At 37.7% G+C, this 19,722-nt stretch overlaps 1 protein-coding gene across 1 annotated transcript in view; it reads right to left on the reverse strand.

Annotated features, from left to right (window-relative positions):
- LOC130085980 (uncharacterized) overlaps positions 1 to 19,386 on the reverse strand; it is a 150,153-nt gene extending 130,767 nt beyond the window's left edge. The window contains exon 1 of the mRNA XM_056252057.1: positions 19,333 to 19,386. The gene's annotated coding sequence lies outside the window, so the exon portion shown is untranslated. The remainder of the gene's footprint in view (positions 1 to 19,332) is intronic.
- Between the last annotated feature and the right edge of the window lie 336 nt (positions 19,387 to 19,722).

Consider the following 19,722-nt stretch of genomic DNA (forward strand, 5'->3'; position numbering starts at 1 on the left):
AAAAGTTGAATCTCAATGGCAGTTTCCTGGTTGGCACAGGACCTCAAAGAGGTATAAGAAATGAAATCTTCCATTTTTTATCATCAGAAGTTTTTGAATCAATCAACTAAATCAAAAATGCCATGTGACTAATCACTCCAGAAACACAGGAAAATTACTTCATGACATCTACCGATTCTCCAAAGAATGCCACAAATCCTTTACTACATCAACGGCCCCAATAAACTACATTTCACACTTTTAAGAGCCCTACACAAAAAGCAGGAGCTTGTAAATGTCTTTGATCATTAAATGAATTACTTGCGAACAGATAGAGATTTCTGAAAATCCATCAAAGGCATTTGCGTGGATCATTTTTGTGAATATGGTATATTATCAATGTACACCTGCTTCAACACAGAGACTATTGCACCGCAAAGGGTTTTCAGAATATAAAGAGTAAGAAAAGACCTGGAATGAATCAGACCCGTTAGGGGATAAAGGCAGCATCATTGGCATTAACTCATGTTAACTGTTGACTCAGTGTACTAACATAATGCTTTCACATAATCCTTGTTTAAACTCTATAATCGCTGCTTAATCTCATCAGGAATCAAACCCAGAAACTGCTTTGCTTCAGCTTGTTTGATTGTATCAGGTTTTATTACAAACATTGCATCAAACAATCTAGTTTTCTTTTCTTCTCTGCAAATGTCTGCAATTAATTCAGATGTTAATAAAGCGCTTAAAGTATATTCAAACTTGGTTTTGTAATCAAATTTCAGCATCACACCATGTACTAACCACTAGGGCAGGAAGCGATTCTTTGAGACGTCCAGGGGATTTAAAGGGCCGTTCACTGTTTTCAACTAAAAATGGAAACTTTTTATCAATTTTGGTCGTTCATTTACACAACAACAGCGTTTTGGGGGCGTGAAAATGGCAACTTTTGTAAATGAGTTTCAAAGTGATTTTCTTTAAAACGATACAGTTATTGTCTCTGTGTAAACAACAAAAAAGCGAATTTGTGAAAATGGTGACATCATTATAAGCATGCATGTGTGTTCAGTCTATAGGTGTGTAGTTTTTTTTTTTTTTTTTTAAAGTGACATCACCCATTACTGGCCTGGCAACATAATACAGTGTTTTGAAGTATAAGATCGCTATAACATACAGATAGAGACTTTTTGGAGACAGTGAACACACGATTGCGACAATGTATGGTTTATCTGTGTTTTTCATGCCATGTCGGGTATTTTTATAACAATAGTGTATATTATTAATGCGATGCTAATCGACATAGCCCTTATCAATGTGCAGGATATTATAAAATAATACATTTTCTGTCAGATTTTTTTAAGGTTATTTAAAAAACTCTACTTAGTAGAGTTTGTCTAATAAATTGTCGTGTATTGATGGTGTGCTAGGCTAACATGCTAGGTAGCCCTAAGATGCACCTGCCACATAGCTGAGCAAATATGTTATTTTTATGAATATTTTTGAATAGTAAAGCTTACTAAAATGTTTATTTTTTTCATGAAGGGCATTTGATACAGTTTCAAAGAAGTGAGAAGTTTGATTAAAGAAATGAGGGATTAAAATAGTGTGAATAGAAAGTCGTCAGTGATTATAATGAAGACAAAAGAAGAGAATAATTAGAGCTATAACCAGGCCGGAGAGGTGTGAATGTGTGCAGGGAAGACAAACTGTATGTGGACTGAATTTACACTACAAAACAATAGAGACAATTCACTGAACGGATGCTTAGAAGATTACAATAAACATCAGATAGCATTTTAGAGTCTTCTCAAAATAAAATCACATGACATGATCTTAAAAAAAACATTTCATAAAACTCAGAGTTTTAGACTTGTCATCTTCCGATTTGAAATATAACATGGTCAGGCATGTGACTTAAGCTGCAGTGCATTTCTTGATTAAAACAATGCCAACTTCAATTTTATTTTCATACAGATTTAAAAAAAAAAAATCTAATAACTTCACAAAGCTTTGAAGCTATTTATTAAAAAATAATTTATTATGACAATAATAATTCTCTACAATAAACTGCCATGTGTCTGCTTTCAAATGAGAAGGCTTTTGTGCTTTTAGTGCAAAGGATTCATAAACTGTCTTTGTTTTAGCTTGGCTATGCCATTTCTTGGGATTTTTTTTCAAAAGCTGGGGTGCAGACTAACAGGTTAAAAATCTTTAAAAACTATATACACTCACCTAAAGGATTATTAGGAACACCTGTTCAATTTATCACTAATGCAATTATCTAATCAACCAATCACGTGGCAGTTGCTTCGATGCATTTAGGGGTGTGGTCCTGGTCAAGACAATCTCCTGAACTCCAAACTGAAAGTCAGAATGGGAAAGAAAGGTGATTTAAGCAATTTTGAGCATGGCATGGTTGTTGGTGCCAGACGGGCCGGTCTGAGTATTTCACAATCTCCTCAGTTACTGGGATTTTCACTCACAACCATTTCTAGGGTTTACAAAGAATGGTGTGAAAAGGGAAAAACATCCAGTATGCGGCAGTCCTGTGGGCGAAAATGCCTTGTTGATGCTAGAGGTCAGAGGAGAATGGGCCGACTGATTCAAGGTGATAGAAGAGCAACTTTGACTGAAATAACCACTCGTTACAACCAAGGTATGCAGCAAAGCATTTGTGAAGCCACAACACGCACAACCTTGAGGCGGATGGGCTACAACAGCAGAAGACCCCACCGGGACCACTCATCTCCACTACAAATAGGAAAAAGAGGCTACAATTTGCAAGAGCTCACCAAAATTGGACAGTTGAAGACTGGAAAAATGTTGCCTGGTCTGATGAGTCTCGAATTCTGTTGAGACATTCAGATGGTAGAATCAGAATTTGGTGTAAACAGAATGAGAACATGGATCCATCATGCCTTGTTACCACTGTGCAGGCTGGTGGTGGTGGTGTAATGGTGTGGGGGATGTTTTCTTGGCACACTTTAGGCCCCTTAGTGCCAATTGGGCATCGTTTAAATGCCACGGCCTACCTGAGCATTGTTTCTGACCATGTCCATCCCTTTATGGCCACCATGTACCCATCCTCTGATGGCTACTTCCAGCAGGATAATGCACCATGTCACAAAGCTCGAATCATTTCAAATTGGTTTCTTGAACATGACAATGAGTTCACTGTACTAATATGCCCCCCACAGTCACAGTCATCCAGTGCCCTGGATGTGCATCCCACAAATCTCCATCAACTGCAAGATGCTATCCTATCAATATGGGCCAACATTTCTAAAGAATGCTTTCAGCACCTTGTTGAATCAATGCCACGTAGAATTAAGGCAGTTCTGAAGGCGAAAGGGGGTCAAACACAGTATTAGTATGGTGTTCCTAATAATCCTTTAGGTGAGTGTATTTCCTATGGTAAATTGCCTGTATTGGCTGTAAATGGTCTTTTCCTTCTAAGATTTAAGTGGTTACATGCTTATTAAATAAAATATAATATCCTTTTATGCATGTGCTTAAAGGCTTTAATACGCTTTAACCTCGATAATTGCTGCCCGCAGCTAGGCTATATTTATAATTGTCTCTGCATTATAAACTATAAGAAAAGCTATTCGAAAAACTTTAACACTGTTTTTTCCCCCCTCAGGAAAGAGTTGTTACCTTGGAAAGGAAAAGTTGCAGGATGTGGAACACGGCCAGTGTGTCTATTTCAATTCACCGATTACAATCACCAACACAGATCCGTCTTAAGATACAGATATCACCTAACCGTATACATAGAAGAGTTTTTCTGATACGGATCTACAATACAAAAGTAATGGGAAACCACAGCTCAGACGTGATTTGTGGCCTGCACGGCAGCAGACGGTTGACGCACAGACACATATGTGCGCACATGCTCGCAGGAATCCGCTGGCACGCTGTCATTATGGCTGGATATGTGTGTAAACATGTGGCAGCGGGGAGAGTGTCAGTACTGACAGAAACATCTGAGCTGTCAACAAAGGCTCCCGATCACTGAGAGCGAGATAGAGAGAGAAACAAAACAGCTGGCATTATTACGCCATTGTCAAAACAGAAGTGCAAGCGGGAGGACTGCCAGCAGCCATCAGTGCGCTGCAGGAAAACCCAAATCATCCGCACACACTCGCTGGAGGAAAGGGTGACGACCTTTTTGACCCCGGGGCTGGGTGTGTTGGGGAGGAGGAGGGTGTACAGTGTGACAGAGCAGCAGGGGGTTATGGGATACACCTCCAAAACAGTTTTGAGAATGTGAGTAAAAAAATAATACAAAAATTTCAATGTTTGATGTTCCACAAAGAACTTTTTATTCTCTAGTTTTTCAGAAATAGAAAATATTAGCTTTCAAGAAACCAGAGTCCAAAACACTGATCTGAAGAAACGATAATTTGACCTATAATAGACAACTACTAAACTGGACAAACAACAACGACAAAGAAAAAAATGACACTCAAGAACCCTACAAAATGTAATAAATAAAAATACTGATCATACTTTAAATGATTCCATGGTCTTTGTGCAGGAAAGCAAGACCAGTATGGCAAGCCGTTTTAATTTTTATTCATTTCCAGGATATGAATACTTGATATCAACAATTCAATTTTCACTAGTTAAAATTATAATTTTTGATATCAGGAATTACATTTTCACTAGTAACAATGCTAATTCTTGACATCAACATTTACATTTTCACTAGTTAAAATGATAATTCTTGATATCAACAATTGAATTGTAACTAGTAAAAACTATAATTCTTGATATCTGTAATTGTATTTTCACTAGTGAAATGTCACCATAGGCTGCCATTCAAAATCAATTCTTGATATCAAGAATTTATTTCTTACTAGTTGAAATTCCAATTTCACATATCAGAAATACAGTTCTTACTAGTAAAAACCTTTATTTTTGATATCAAGAATTAAATTGTCACTAGTTGAAATTGTCACTAGTTGTCACTAGTCTATTCTTGATATCAACAATTGAATTGCTACTAGTAACAATGTTCATTTTTGATATCAATAAATTCAATTTTCACTAGCGACAATGTTAATTTCTGATATCATGAATGTGATTGTTACTAGTAAGAGCCATTTTAGATATCTGAAATAATATTGATATCAGAAATACATTTTCAGATATCAAAAATGAAAATTTTTACTAGTAGCAATTCAGTTGTTGATATCAAGAATAGACATTTAGACTAGTGATAATTTAATTATTGATATCAGGAATTCACATTTTTACTAGTAACAATGTAATTATTGATATCAAAAATTATATTTCTACTAGAAAGAAATCAATTCTTGATATCAACAATTGATTTTGAATGGCAGTCTATGGTGACATTTCACTAGCGAAAATACAATTGTTGATATCAAGAATTACATTTTTGATATCAAGAATTCAATTGTTGATATCAAAAATGTAATTGTTGATATCAAAAAATGTAATTGTTGATATCAAAAATGTAATTGTTGATATCAACAATTCATATCCTGGAAATGAATAAAAGTTAAAACGGCTTGCCATAAGACCAGACTAGGGATGCAAACGATTAATCAACGATCGATCAATTTTCGATTATAATTTAATCGATAAAACGCATCGATCATCGATTAAGCAAGGTCATGCGCATGTGTGCTGCTCAACCCGGGAAACACCACTAAACCTTTTATTTAGACTAAAAACCCTTTTCATTAATTTGGTGAGGAACATTTGCACACCCTGTCTACAGTGTATACCACTGCAGTGGACACATATTGCAGTATTAAGGCTAACGATTAATTTATCGTACATTTAAACGACGATCGATCATGGGAATTTGTCTAAATTAACATCCCTAGACCAAATATACATAACCAAGACCAAATATAAATATAATCCATTCCATTTTTCCATTCAAAAGGTCGGGGTCAGTTACATTTTTTAAATGTTTTTGAAAGAAGTCTCTTCTGCTCACCAAGGCTGCATTTATTTGATCAAAACTACAGTAAAAGCAGTAATATTGTGAATGATATTAGAAATTAAATGAACTGTTTTCCATTTGAATATATTTTAAAATGTAATTTATTCCTGTGATTACTCCAGTCTTCAGTGTCACATGATCCTTCAGAAATAATTTTAATATGATTTGCTGCTCAAGAAACATTTATTAATATTATTAATGTTGAAAACTGTTTTTTAAGACCATTCGATGAATAGAAAGTTCAAAAGAACAGAATTTATTTAAAATATAAATATTTTGTGTCATTATAAAAGTATTTACTGTCTCTTTTGATCAATATCCTTGCTGAAAAATATTACTTTCTTTAAATAAATACAAATCTTAACTTTATATATTAATAGCAATCTACAATACAAAAGTAAAGGGGCATAACTTGTAGTTTACAGAGCACATAATATTATTTGATTGTCTGACTGATCGTATTGCATAATTGGGTATATTGGTAAACCTGAGCACGGTTTGAGACATTGAGATCTCTTCTGAAACACTAGAGGCATGTGTGAGATGACTCTTCTGAAACACTAGAGGCATGTGTGAGATGATTTGAGCATTTTCTCAGGAGAAAAATCTAAGTAGACGACTCCATTAAAGATCTAATTAGTGATGTTTCAGTGCTTTGAGTACAAACGAGTAAAGCACATTTGTGGTGAGGGATCCTCGCACGTTCAGACCAGCGGAATGTGACCTTGCGTTGTTGAGCGTATCTGAGATTTATGGATCTGCTGCAGGGGTTTGCATGTGGCAAACAGATGGGGGCATCGTGATCATCTTCTTTTCTCCTCTCTTTCTCACACGGTCTCTTCTTTTTGGCAACTGACTGATTCGAAGCCACCGGTTCACCTCCCCCAACAAAACATGTCACTCAGCTACAGTATCAACACACACACTTGATCCAGCACTCCTCACTCAACCCTCCTTTTGTCTATTAAACAGCACCTTCCATAAGCACTACCCTCAGTGAACTCTTCAAACAGTCCCTGTCCCCTTCTCGCTCTCCCGTGGCTCATCCAACCACGCCACACACTGTGTAACCTTTCAGTCAACCTCTCAAAGAAGTCAATTTCTCAATGATCCCTGCGTCGGTTTCCAGTTTTCTCGCCCCTTTCAAACAAACGATCTCTGATCTACAGAAAACAGCGTAAATTTGACGGCGACTGTCTAAAACGCTTCCTTCCTGTGCATGTCTCCCGTAATTGTCTGTGAAAGGGTTTGACATTTGTTTAACGACAAAAAGTGAGATGAGTCGTTTGTGGTCGTGCAAATCAGGGTGTTCAGGCTTCAATGCTTTTGGTTACTTAAATATCTGTTATCTTTACAGTGAGTCTAAGTGCTGAAGATGGACAGACCCACCCAAACGCATTCAGATCACCTTCTGATTCCAATTTAGCGCCGTTCTTTTCCCATTAGACACGGCGACCTAAAGGCTAAGACATGCGGCACGCACTCAGGCACGTATGCGCACACACACATTATTAAATGGTCCAGCATATTTACATTACTTTTATTAGTTTGGTCATTTCTCAAGATATTTCACTTGAAAATATTTTCAATTGTTTTTGGAACTGGGGGTTAACTGAAGGGTAAACCAAAATTACAATATGGTTTTAACATTAACATTTTAAAATCAATCAGAGACATGTATATGTTGAGCGAATCAATGGCCAATCAGAGGTGTTTAAGAATCTATTCAACAGCGCTCAAAATGCTAGAGGGAAATGCTGGTATCGTCACATTTTCAAATTTCAATACCGACTTGGTACCGAAGTCGGTACTTTTTGACAACTCTAAAGGCAGCCTTAAAAATAATTATTGTAATTATACAGTTGCTATTTTTTTCTCTCCGTTTTTTTATTTTTAGACTGAAATATTTTTTTTTATAATAATAATAATTATTATTGTTATTATTATTATTGATATATAATCACAAATTTTTTGGCCAAATTATGCACCAATACAAATAAGCATAACAATCCTGGACTTTTTTTTTTTCATGTTAAATTGCAATTTTACCAGAAAATTCACAATTAGGTTTTTTCCCCAAATAATTCAGCCCTAACACTCACGTATTTCAATTAAATGTATGGTTGTTATTGTCATTATTATTAATTTATATTTACATTTATATAGGTAATATTGATATATATTCACAAAAGTTTGGGCGAAATTGTGCAGCCCTACATCACGTTTAAAATTGCAGCTTATATCAGAAAAATCCCAATTTATGTTTTCCCCAAAATCATGCAGGCCTAACATAAAACACTGAGTTTAAAATGAAGTGCATTTTTGTGCCTCCGGTGGCACCAAACAGAACTGTAAAAATGATAATTGGTTGGTGCCTTTTTAAGCACAAACCCTAAAATGTTGCAGCTTGAGTAGAACTGCTCTTCTAGGTGATCAGATTTACAATTTTCAACTGCAAGGCAATAAAACGGCCAGAGAAAAACATTCCTTCATTCACACATTCAAGCCCCAGCTATATCTAGAGGTCAGAATGTCATGGGGACTGGCTTTTTTGTTGTGTACAGTAAGCACACACCCAGAACACCTTAGCGCTCACATTACCTTTAGAAAAGATAAAGATCTGGTTTGTTATTACTTAAAGGGGTCATATAATGCCATAGTATGTATATAAAGCTAGTATGATTCTTTAGGCTCTAAATTAAAAGTTTGTAATATACTTTAATTACATATTCTCATTGTTATTGTAAGAAAACACTTATTTTACTTGGTCAAAAACAGCTCTGTTTTCAGCACGCCGTTTCAGTGCATATGACTTTAAATGATAATGAGCTTTGCTCACCCCGCCTCTCTGTTCTGTGCGTACACCGTTTTTAACACAATAACCATAACGCGTTGTTCAGTATAAACGTGGGATTATGAATTATATTAAGAACATCATACATAGAAAACATGCCGTAATGTACCCTGAGTGTAAACCTTAGGGCGCGTCATTGTGAAACGCATTCATTGTGAAGCGTGCAGCTAGCGATTTGCAAAGATTAATATAAATATTAATATAAAGTTTAATAAAACGTTACACTTCAGTTGTTCTAGGTTCAGCAGGAACATGAATAGCTGGTACCGATCCTTTTTTCATGAGCAGCTTCTTAGCAAAACCAGCTTTATACTGACCCTCGTTTATAAAGCAGTCTGGTGAGAAATGATTCGCGCAAACATGAGAGCATTGGCGTTGCTCGTGGGGAATATTCCCTTCGAAAACAAACTCAGCCACTGCGTCTTCAGCGGTTCGGATTTAGGAACATTAAAATGACTGCTGTGTTCGTTATTACACCCAAGAACAGAACACCACAATCGCTTAGACGCCATTCTGCTCATAGACAGTGCTCCAGCATATCAACAATGACCGCGCCGGTCCGCGCAGACTATGATTGACAGCTCCCTCACGAGCGAGGGCGGGTCTGTGTTGAAATGCTGCTGTCAATCAACAATCGTGGGAGGGGCTTCCGAGCGTGTGACGTCACAATGTCGAACGGCTTGATTTGAGACAGGGGAAAACATACAAGGAGATTAAAACAAAAACCCTGGATGAATTTTTATCATTTTATGATGGTTGTGTACAGGCACTGCCAACACACATTGCAGTACAATCAACTTGTAAAAGTGGATGTACCATTATATGACCCCTTTAAAATTCACACACACATAGCCTATATTTAAACTAAATATGGTTTCAACCAGGGACTCTCAAACACATATACACAACGATTTTGAAAAAAGTAAGGATGAAGACAGACAAAACAGAGTCAAGTCAAGTCAAGTCATCTTCATTTATATAGCGCTTTTAACAATGAATTGTTTCAAAGCAGCTTTACAGAGATAAACATATAATTTAAGGTAACAGATTGTTTTGGCGTTATAGCGGTTCTTGAATAATGTTACTTCCAGCTAAAGTTAACTTTGATTGATTCACCTCCGTCGAAATGATCAGACTTTAAACGCGAACCTGTGATTAACGCTGACGGCGTTCACATGCTCATTCAGAGCACAGTATCTCCACCTGCGCACCAAGCATCACAGAATTACGGAGGGTCACTCAGGCCAGACCAGAATGGAAACAAGACCGGTACAGGCTGGAAAATATTACATTAGCCGTTCTCCATGGCGACCGCACTCAGCCGAGTGAAGCTGTCGGTCCATCAGAGGTAAAGTCTGGGATCAGGGTACAGTATTCTATACGTCTAAACCTCGCAGGTCCTTGACATGTTTACAAGCATGCAGATTCAATCTGGATTCAATTCAGATAAAGACACAATGTTCCTCATGAGCGCACATGGAAAGCACATCCCAGATGGAACCAGGAGCCATTTCCATTTTCTCTCATAACAAAAGTGTCAGGGAGGTTGGTGCGTAGTGGACCGTGGTGAAATAGGGTGGACCTCAATGCCTACTCTCAAATGTGGGATTTATTGTCAGCCAAAAGTTCCATGAAACCAACTAAATTCATTTAGAAATAAAATACGCAAAGGAACAGAATAAGCAAGCAACTTTTTCATAGCACATTTAAAAACAACAAACGTCGCCCCAAAGTGCTTTACGACAATGACGTCATTAAAACCAAGATGTAATATTACATGATACCTAGCAAACACAACTAATTCAAAAGCGAAATAAAATTTAATACATTTTTAAATAAGACTTAAAAGTGGCAATTGATGAAGCTGACCTCACGTGGAATGGGGTTTTGAGACCTACCACAGAAAAAACACAATCCTTTCGATTTAAAAGTACAGCGAGGGACATTTAAAAGCAGTTGATCCGAAGACCTGAGAGAAGGAGAGAGTAGGGAGGGGATCTAATAGTGCCTTGGAAACATACAGGAGAATTTTAAAATCAATCCTGAATTTAACGGGAAGCCAATGTAAGGATGCCAGTACAGGGGTAACTTTCTTTCTCCCGTTAAAAACCTTGCGGCTGCATTTTGCACCAACTGTAATGCAGTCTGGGGAGATCAATATATAAAGAATTACAGTAATCTATCCTTGATGAAATAAGGGAATGAACCACAATTTACAAATCCTCCCTGGAAAGAAAGTGCTTGACTTTAGCAATTGATCTCAAGTTAAAAAAAGCTACCTTTAATAATGGCAGTTAAGTGATGAGTCCATAATTACCCCTAATATATTACTCCTAACATGTTCTTCAAGCTTTAAGGTAGGTGACATGGGGGAAACCTACAATAAAAACCTAAGTTTTACTCTCTGGAGAAAGTTGTTAGAGAGCCAGAGCTTAATGTAACCGTAACATTCATGTACTTTGTCCAGAGAACATGTTTTATTGAGGAAAATAACAATCACATCATCGGCATAACAATGGTATAAAAACAACTATACTTAGCTCGGAGGAAGCACTATCATTCTTAGTGAATCCCCCTTAGTGTCTGGAATATGGGATGTGTGTGTGACACACTGGGCGTGCAGCCATGGGGAATCACCTTGGGGTGATGGAGGGGGAGACCTGCTCTGTCTGGATACATCACACCAGCACAGAAGACGTTTATGGCCGATTGCAGGACCATCACCGCCAAGCCTCTGCACCATGACATCTCATTTTCCATACTGTAATGCCTTCATTTAACAGACCTGAAATGTGCTTTGCATTTTCTATTCAAGTGGATTTAGAAATGGGAAAACTGGACTCTTGATTACAGTGAAAGGGCAAAGATTCGCTCATTATGCCTGATATGAGAATAACTGTTTGGCTGACCGTTTGAGTCATCTGGATGAAACCCAGATTAACTGTTCACATTAAAGCCTCTAAGAGCGAGTCATTAATCATTATTCTGGCTGTATTAATAGCAGTACTTGCTAAGTCAAGCAACATTATTATTGCTTATACTCTCGGGGGTTAGAGGTTTCATTCTAAATTATCTGAATTACAATGCTTTTGCGTGCAGGGTCCAATCATTTTGTTTGTATTTTTTATTTTGGAAAATATAAATATAGACATACAGTGATGCTTGAAGGTTAGAACTTTCAACAACGTACAAGTAAATGAACTTCCAAAGAGAAAAACTGGCACAAGAGGATCAGTGACTGTTGCGTCCAGCGGGTCATTCTTACTGTCGGTCTCAGTGCGAGGACATTAGGAAGAGGCGTGACGTAACTACATGTGTGTCTTTGTTGATGTTCTGCAATCTCCACCCTCAAAAACTACAAAGGTAATGCATAACTAGAAGTTCTTCCACCAAAAATAGCAGTCCCACCTCAAAAGGACGATTTAGTAAACTACAGCATACTACTCATTTTTAGTGATTCATGAATCAGCTTAACATAAATACAAGCTTCACATTTCTGCTTTTAATCCTTTTGGCCCATTTGCCTCCTAAGCTTCCATTATGAGTCTATTTACTGTAAACACGTCGCCTCTTCTGAGAGTAATCGGCAGCATGCCACAGATCCAGTACATACACATTGAGTTGATAAAACCCTGAGATATTTCTTCAACAACTTCAGGATTTTGGACCAAAAAGATAATTTCGAAAAGGCATTATTTTTCTTATAAAGTCTGTGATTTCTCCATTATAACCTCCCCAATACACAAACAAATGCTTACACACAGCTGCATTTAGGCCTAAAGCGTGTATATAAGTGTGTACGTAACAGTGTTCGAAGTTGTGCGTTTTTCACATGCCCTCCCGCTGCGCCTTATGATCTTGGCAGGAGGGCGTCTAATTTGGGTGAGGATGCAGTCTGGAGCCAATCTAGCAGCTCTCTCTTTCCTTATTTCTCCTTCCTCTCGCTCCCCTCGGAGCAGGGCGGGGCTCGTATAGTTTTACTGCTATCATAATAAACATACAATTGATACAGGAGGTGGGCCGGACGGAGCTTGATGCTGTAAAGTCAAGAGCCTACAGCAAGCAACAACCGTAGCAATCACAAAACCCCTCCATACCTCCCCCAACATCCTCATCTTCAACTGTCTGAGAGCACATAGACAAACCAGACGTGAGCTTTATGTTTATCACCCTCCCCCTTGAGCGGCCGGGGCAAAAAGGCGATTCAACATTTCCGGTATCAGCCAGGCGTGGCCAAACAAACCAACACGCAAACACTCACACATGTCACGAAACGTACACCTGCAGGCAACATGGAAACCAGATACACTCAAAGGGCGTCATTAACGAAACATGAGTAGGATTAATGTGCAAACTAATTAACCACTCTAGTATTGTGAAATACTACCATACCTCCATATGAGCAGAACAAATTTCGGAGCAAATTGTACGCAAAACAATTGTGCGCCAATTAACGTAAGGATGTTTTTGCGAAGAACTTATTCAGAAATTTGTTCTGCTCATATGGAGGTCCCAAATGGGAAAATTGGACGAATAGAACATACTGTAGTGTGTTGCTGGTGGTAACTGTATTGCTTGATAATTCGCCTTTGGCTAAGCCACACCCTAGAATGTAGATTGACCAATCACAGCGCAGCCAAGAACGAGCTCCCACAGAGGTCCGACACTTTTTCACAGCGCTCCATTGACTTTAACACAGTCATATTTTTGGTCTCGGCAGGCTATTACCGTCGTAGTTTTATCAAAAATATGGTTAAACGTTGTGCCTGGGGCATTTGTAACACAGATACGCGTTTCCCAGAGAGGTTGGAGGGGGGTGTCCGTTTTTTTCCCTTCCCAAAACCGAAGTCAAATCCTGACAAGTGTCGTCTAGCACACGCTAAAAAATACAACGTTATACTCGCGTAGTCCGTTTGCTTTGTAATAACGATTATAGAAGTGAATAGAGAACTTGAAGTGAATTGTATGAACAGTGTTGCTCCTTGATATTGTTAGTCCCAGCCTCCGTCTCGATTAGTAGGATATGCGGTGGTTCATTTTTTGACTGTGACCGGTATGCTTTTGCCTCTATTTGGATGCCTTGTTGTTCCTTGCGTTTCACCTGTATGTCGTGAATATAGCCTTCGAACGTATATTGCAGCTCCTTTTGCCTACTTCTATCGGACACTTTATTTGCTGCTTTATAAAAGTTTGATAAAATTTCAGCAGGAAGAGCTGTCACAGCATAAGCCATGTTGATACCAGAGCCCAGATGAAGTTTGTTTGTCGGACATAGCAACAGTAACTAAGGGGGGCGGGGCTTAGCCAAAGGCGAATTGTTACAAAAGTTGTTTAAGTATTTAATCTTGGGACACACTAGCTATGTTTCCATCCACCTTTTGTTATGCGTATTTTCATCATTCACAATAAAAACACTGTATGGAAACGAATTTTAAAAATAAATTCCAAAAATATGCATAAAAACGTATGCGCTCAATTGAGTCGGATCAACGGTTTATCCGATAAGAAAACATGCATAAACTAAGAAGGAAACACATTTACCAAATTAATTCCTCGATGCACAACAAAAAAGTCATCTGAAATGCTGTTTTGCTTGTTCTGAAATACTACACAGGTTGTTCTACACAGGTCGTGTAATTGTTCAAGTATGGTTTAAATCTATATACTGTAGTAGTAGTGGTCCACCACCTGGACGTCTTTGAAGTCTTGTTTTCAATGTACTACGATTTGGGACTCACATATCCTAATCTAATCCATACTATAGTGCAGAGAGTATGCAGGATTCAGCCTGGGTCTGGTAAAGCATTATGTAGGGTTTAAGCAATGGCTGATGCTAACATGCAAAACAAGAATGCAATCAATTTACCATCAACTGTACAATTACAAAGACAATCTCCAATATTCACAAAGGAAAGCAACAGGAAACTACAACAGTCCAGACACATGAATGACAGAAATATTTTACACTCAGACTAAAAACTTGACTATAATGGTCCATTCAGCTCTGTTACCACAACAAATCTAAAATTACTGGACTCCAACTGAGCGTGCATGTGCTTACTGTTGAGCTTTAAAACAAAAACATCCAAAAATAAAGTCTGTATATAGTCCATACAACACTGAAATATGAACCACATAAAAGAGAGCTCATAGACTGGCTGTCTTGGAAATAGTTTAAAGGATGGACGCCAAAAGCAAAAATATCAAAGCCCTGCTGATATTGAGCTTTGTTATTTATTAGGCTTTGTTACCTCAAAAAATCTGTGGACAAACGCTGAACTCTGGCATCATCTGTGTGCTAATTGACATGGGAAACTCATCTGGGTACAATTTAAGTGGTTTACGATGTTTGGTTGTTGGTGCAACATTGCAATCGGCGGGCCTTCCGATTCCCCTGAACGAACCACTTCCGATTCCCCTGAACGAATACAACTTTGTTCGAAACAATCTATCAGTCTAATTGCTGTGCTTATCATTGATGAAAAAAGGAATGCAATTGATGAGTGATGCAATTGACTACCCCTAAGCTCTTGTAGGGTCCCGCTAACGTTGAGCCAAGAAATCAGCTTTAGATGACCCAGAACTAGCGATGAAATCTCCCCAAAAACAATTTCTTTATTCCTGCTTATGTTGAGTCCTGAGGGAAGAATTAAAGTTTATTGGCCAATGTTAATTGATTAGTACGTATTGCCCCAATTTTCCATAAATAACATGTGACAAAGAGCAGACGGCTCTTCTTTGAAAGCCATTGAGTTCATTAACGTTCAAAAATGGAGCACAAAGAGTAAATAAATACATAATCCACGTTAAAAATGAAAACGAATCTGTACGCTCAAGTCAAATGAGGTGATAGCAGCATGTTAACCTTTGGAGGGGACGGTCTATAACAGATTATAAAAGAAGTTTGAACAACACAGCCTCTGCATGTCACACACCTCATTTATTTTGGTGGTACCTAAACGCCAAGTGGATTATCTTCACTACATGTTCTGACATCATGTGGATGGGCCATCAGCCATTTGCTTGACACAAAAATGTGCTAGGAAGCTTGGTTTTGCCTTGAGCCTCACTTCAGTCGTAGGCATGCTGATGGAAATCTCACCCCCACAAGACACATCATGCCAAGTTAAACATTGGTTGATGTGTCTTGATTGATCGCGACGCATTTCAATGTTTTTAAGTTACATATATGATGTACATTATATAAGAATGGGATTTGAGAGCTAGAATAAATGCCAACATTTCTGTGAATAACAGATTAAGTTGTTCTGTTCGTCACACAGAGCTACAGTATTGTATGGCTTCAAAATAGTTGGAATACAGCACATTAGTTATTAGGTTATTATAAGTTAGCATTTTTATGACGAAATGAAGTGAAGCTAAACAGTGTGATCACTATTTTCATTGTAGGAAAAAGAGCAGCTTCAACAATCTACTAAATATCTCCTTTTGTGTTTTATGAAAGAAAAAAAAATGGTGGTGCTTGCCCGTCTGAAAGTTGATTTTTAGAAATGCCAGGGTGTTGCTATGTGGTTTCTAAGGTGTTCTGGTTAGTCCATTGCTATGTTGTTGTTAGGGGTCACAGGCCCAAATTAAAAGAACGAAAATAATATTCCCGCTCTAAATATGGCTTGGGGTTCCTCCTTAAATATATACAAAAATGGGATTTGTAGCACATTTTATCACCCACCAGGAAAATATCACAAGACCCATCACTCCTTATACAAGCCGCATGATATCATTTCCGCAGAAAAAAAATATTTTTCAAAGTTGTAAATATTAAGATAAATACAATTAGTGTACTTTTTACAGGAAAATACTATTTCATACTTTGGGGCAGATTTACTAAACAGGGGCAAATTAGCGTGAGAGCGTAATGTGAAAGCGTCGATGTGAGTGGAAAGTTCGGCATACACGCAGTCAGATCATTTCCATAATGACCAACACAATCTACCAAGAGCAGCGCAAATTAGCGTTAGGTTTAAGACATGCTTTTTTGAGGCGTTAAATAATGGCGCAAACACCAGTAGATTGACTAGCGCAAACCTTAGTAAATCACCTTGCGTGATTCATTTAAATACTCTCCTCCCATAACATTTTGCGCCTGAAAGAGAAACTCCTATAAATGCATATGCAATAAGGTCAGCCGCAAAAATCATTGTGTGTTTGTGAGAGAGAGTTTAAAGGGACTGCAGTGAAGACAGAAAGCAAAAAATCTGAGAGAGCAGGTGACACGCTGTGATGAGTTCAGTCCAGAGCCGTTATTAGAGTAATGAGAACTACACAGGGGAAATATTGGCATGGACCCAGAGAGAGAGAGAGAGAGGGGGGAGAGCTGAGGTGAGAGGTTACATAAGGAAACAGGACTGTCTGGACACAGATTTCATTCCATATATTTAAAAGGCCATCTGGTGGCCACAATCTCAAACTCCTCTCCACATCTGCTCTTCATTCCCTATCCTCATTCTTTTATCCTTTCCTTCCTCATTTGTTCCTAAAGTACATTAAATACTCTTTACATAGTAGCAATCCAAATTATCAAATAATACTTGCAATATCCCAGCACCGCTATATCCTCGTTAAAACACGGCATAATCCTCAATCACACTTTATCAGTAATTAACTTCAGCCTCTGATGTGACGCTTCCAACTTTTATGCCATCAGATATTATTATAGGATGCGCTCCAAGACTCGTCTCAATCTGGATTTGTTTAGTAATGCCTATTTTTTTCTTTTATTCTACGTTCCATGGCTCAGAGAAGTTGTTTATATAAATCTGTTTACATATGCATAACCACTGTAGACAAGACACACAAACCATGTCACCTAAAAACATGTCTTTAATGGGATTTTCACTAGTATGATGTATGTGTAAACGCAAGCAAAAACGCATACATCCATATAAGTTCAAAATAGTCTACACGTTGGTGTGACTTTAAACATGGGAAAACATACAGACAAACTCTACAAGTGCTATGCTAGGTCTGAGAGTTGACGGCCTTGATGCTGGAAATTTATTACTCGTTTAAAGTTAAGCAATTAACTGCCTTCTATTTATGCAATTATGGATTACAGCAAAATATGTAATTATACACTACTGTACAACTTCTGCAGCCACAAAAGTCATTCATGTTTTGCAGGAGGGGTTTCAATATGCACCATCTGGTGTGATTAAAAAAAACTGCTTGAGAAAATATCCTACAATAACAGTTACTTTAATAAATCTTAGAGAAATATTTAACCCCTCATTTTAAGGCTGTGCATTATATAGAGGAAGGAATAAAACCTCTTAAATATTACATCAAGAATATTCCACATAACTCATGAAGTGAAATAACAGAGATGTCTAGATATACACACACAAGACCTCAGAGTTAAAAATCTGCCAGCTGCTGGTTAACAGTAGCCTTCCTAAAGAAACCCAGACACCGACAAACAAACACACAGTGTAACCTGGTTGTAACTGTACATGGTTGTAACCTGGCACTGCCAACTCTTTACTTTCCTGGAATATCCATACTAGCTTTCAGTGACAGGACTGAGCACGCATTAATGGAAATTGCCAAAGGGGAGAGCGGAGGAAAAGATGGGAGGTGTGGATGCAGGTTGCCAGCGAAGAATATCTGAGATTCCAGTACCTGACCTGACCTCTGTAAGTGACCTCCCAACGTGACTTACCTGGGAGGCTTCCTTTATGAGCAACCAGGGGACAGTAAATCTATGAATACAAGCTTAAAACTGGCTCAGTGTCATGTACAGGAATTATATATATATATAGTCTGTCAAACAATTTTCTTTTAAATGAGCGTTTTTATCAGGCTCCTATATTTAGGTTCAGTAATTTCACTTTATTAACTATGAAAAGGTTATTAGTCAGTTATTGAAATGCCGTATTTTCAAAAATGTCACTAAGAGTAAAAAAAAAGAAAAAGAAATGCTCATTTAAAAGAATATTTTATGTCTTTAAATACAGTATATATATATATATATATATATATATATATATATATATATATATATATATATATATATATATATATATAACATTAAAAATAAATGACAACTTTTTACCTAAATTTGGCAGTAAATTTTTTTTATAAAAAAAACCTTGCAAGGTTTGGTTACCAAATATAACAAAAAAAAAACAATACTGAAGCAGCAAGAAATTTCTCACACTTTTATGAAGTACCAATATAACCACCTGATATGCAAGTCAAACTATACTCTACTAGTGATATCATCCCATTACCACACTACAAAATAAAGAAACTTCACTTGCATATGTAACAGTACACACACACACTGTTTATTGCACTTCTTTCTGACAGCAAATGTCAGCCCTTTAATGATGAATGCATGGACAGAAGAGCTAACATCACATAAAATCTAGTTACAGCTGTACAGACATCTTCAGACACAACTGTAAGCTGTTTGTGTAAATTGTGATTAAGTACAACAGCCATGTCCACAATAATTCATGCACAGAAGCATCAAGTGGATAGATTGAACCCTCACCTTGCAAGCAGCGCTGAAACTCCCAGCAGCTCAGTGTGTGTGTGTGTGTTCCTGTCCCGCTCCTCTCACTCTCAAACTGACGCCTCTCATCCACAACTCAACGCACGGCTCTCATTACACTCATATGCAAGGAGAGGGCGAAAGAGAGAAGAGAACTAGTGAAGAGAGAGAGAGAACTTAGCCCAGCCCAAAAAGATAAGTGAAGCTGGAAAGACTGTCCCAAGCTTGAGAAACCTTTTTTGGGTTACTCATTTCTACCTTCATTTCAGACTCTCTGCTGACAATTCAATTAATTACTTTTTCCCTCCAAAGTCTCAAAACATCTAGTGCTTCCACCTCTCAATCTATCAGCTCTCTGGAGCAGCTTTTCCTCAGCAAACTTTTTTTTGT

Source organism: Rhinichthys klamathensis, unplaced genomic scaffold (assembly GCF_029890125.1).
Source record: "Rhinichthys klamathensis goyatoka isolate OS25496 unplaced genomic scaffold, OSU_Roscu_1.1 h1tg000092l_1, whole genome shotgun sequence".
NCBI classification, from domain to species: domain Eukaryota; kingdom Metazoa; phylum Chordata; class Actinopteri; order Cypriniformes; family Leuciscidae; genus Rhinichthys; species Rhinichthys klamathensis.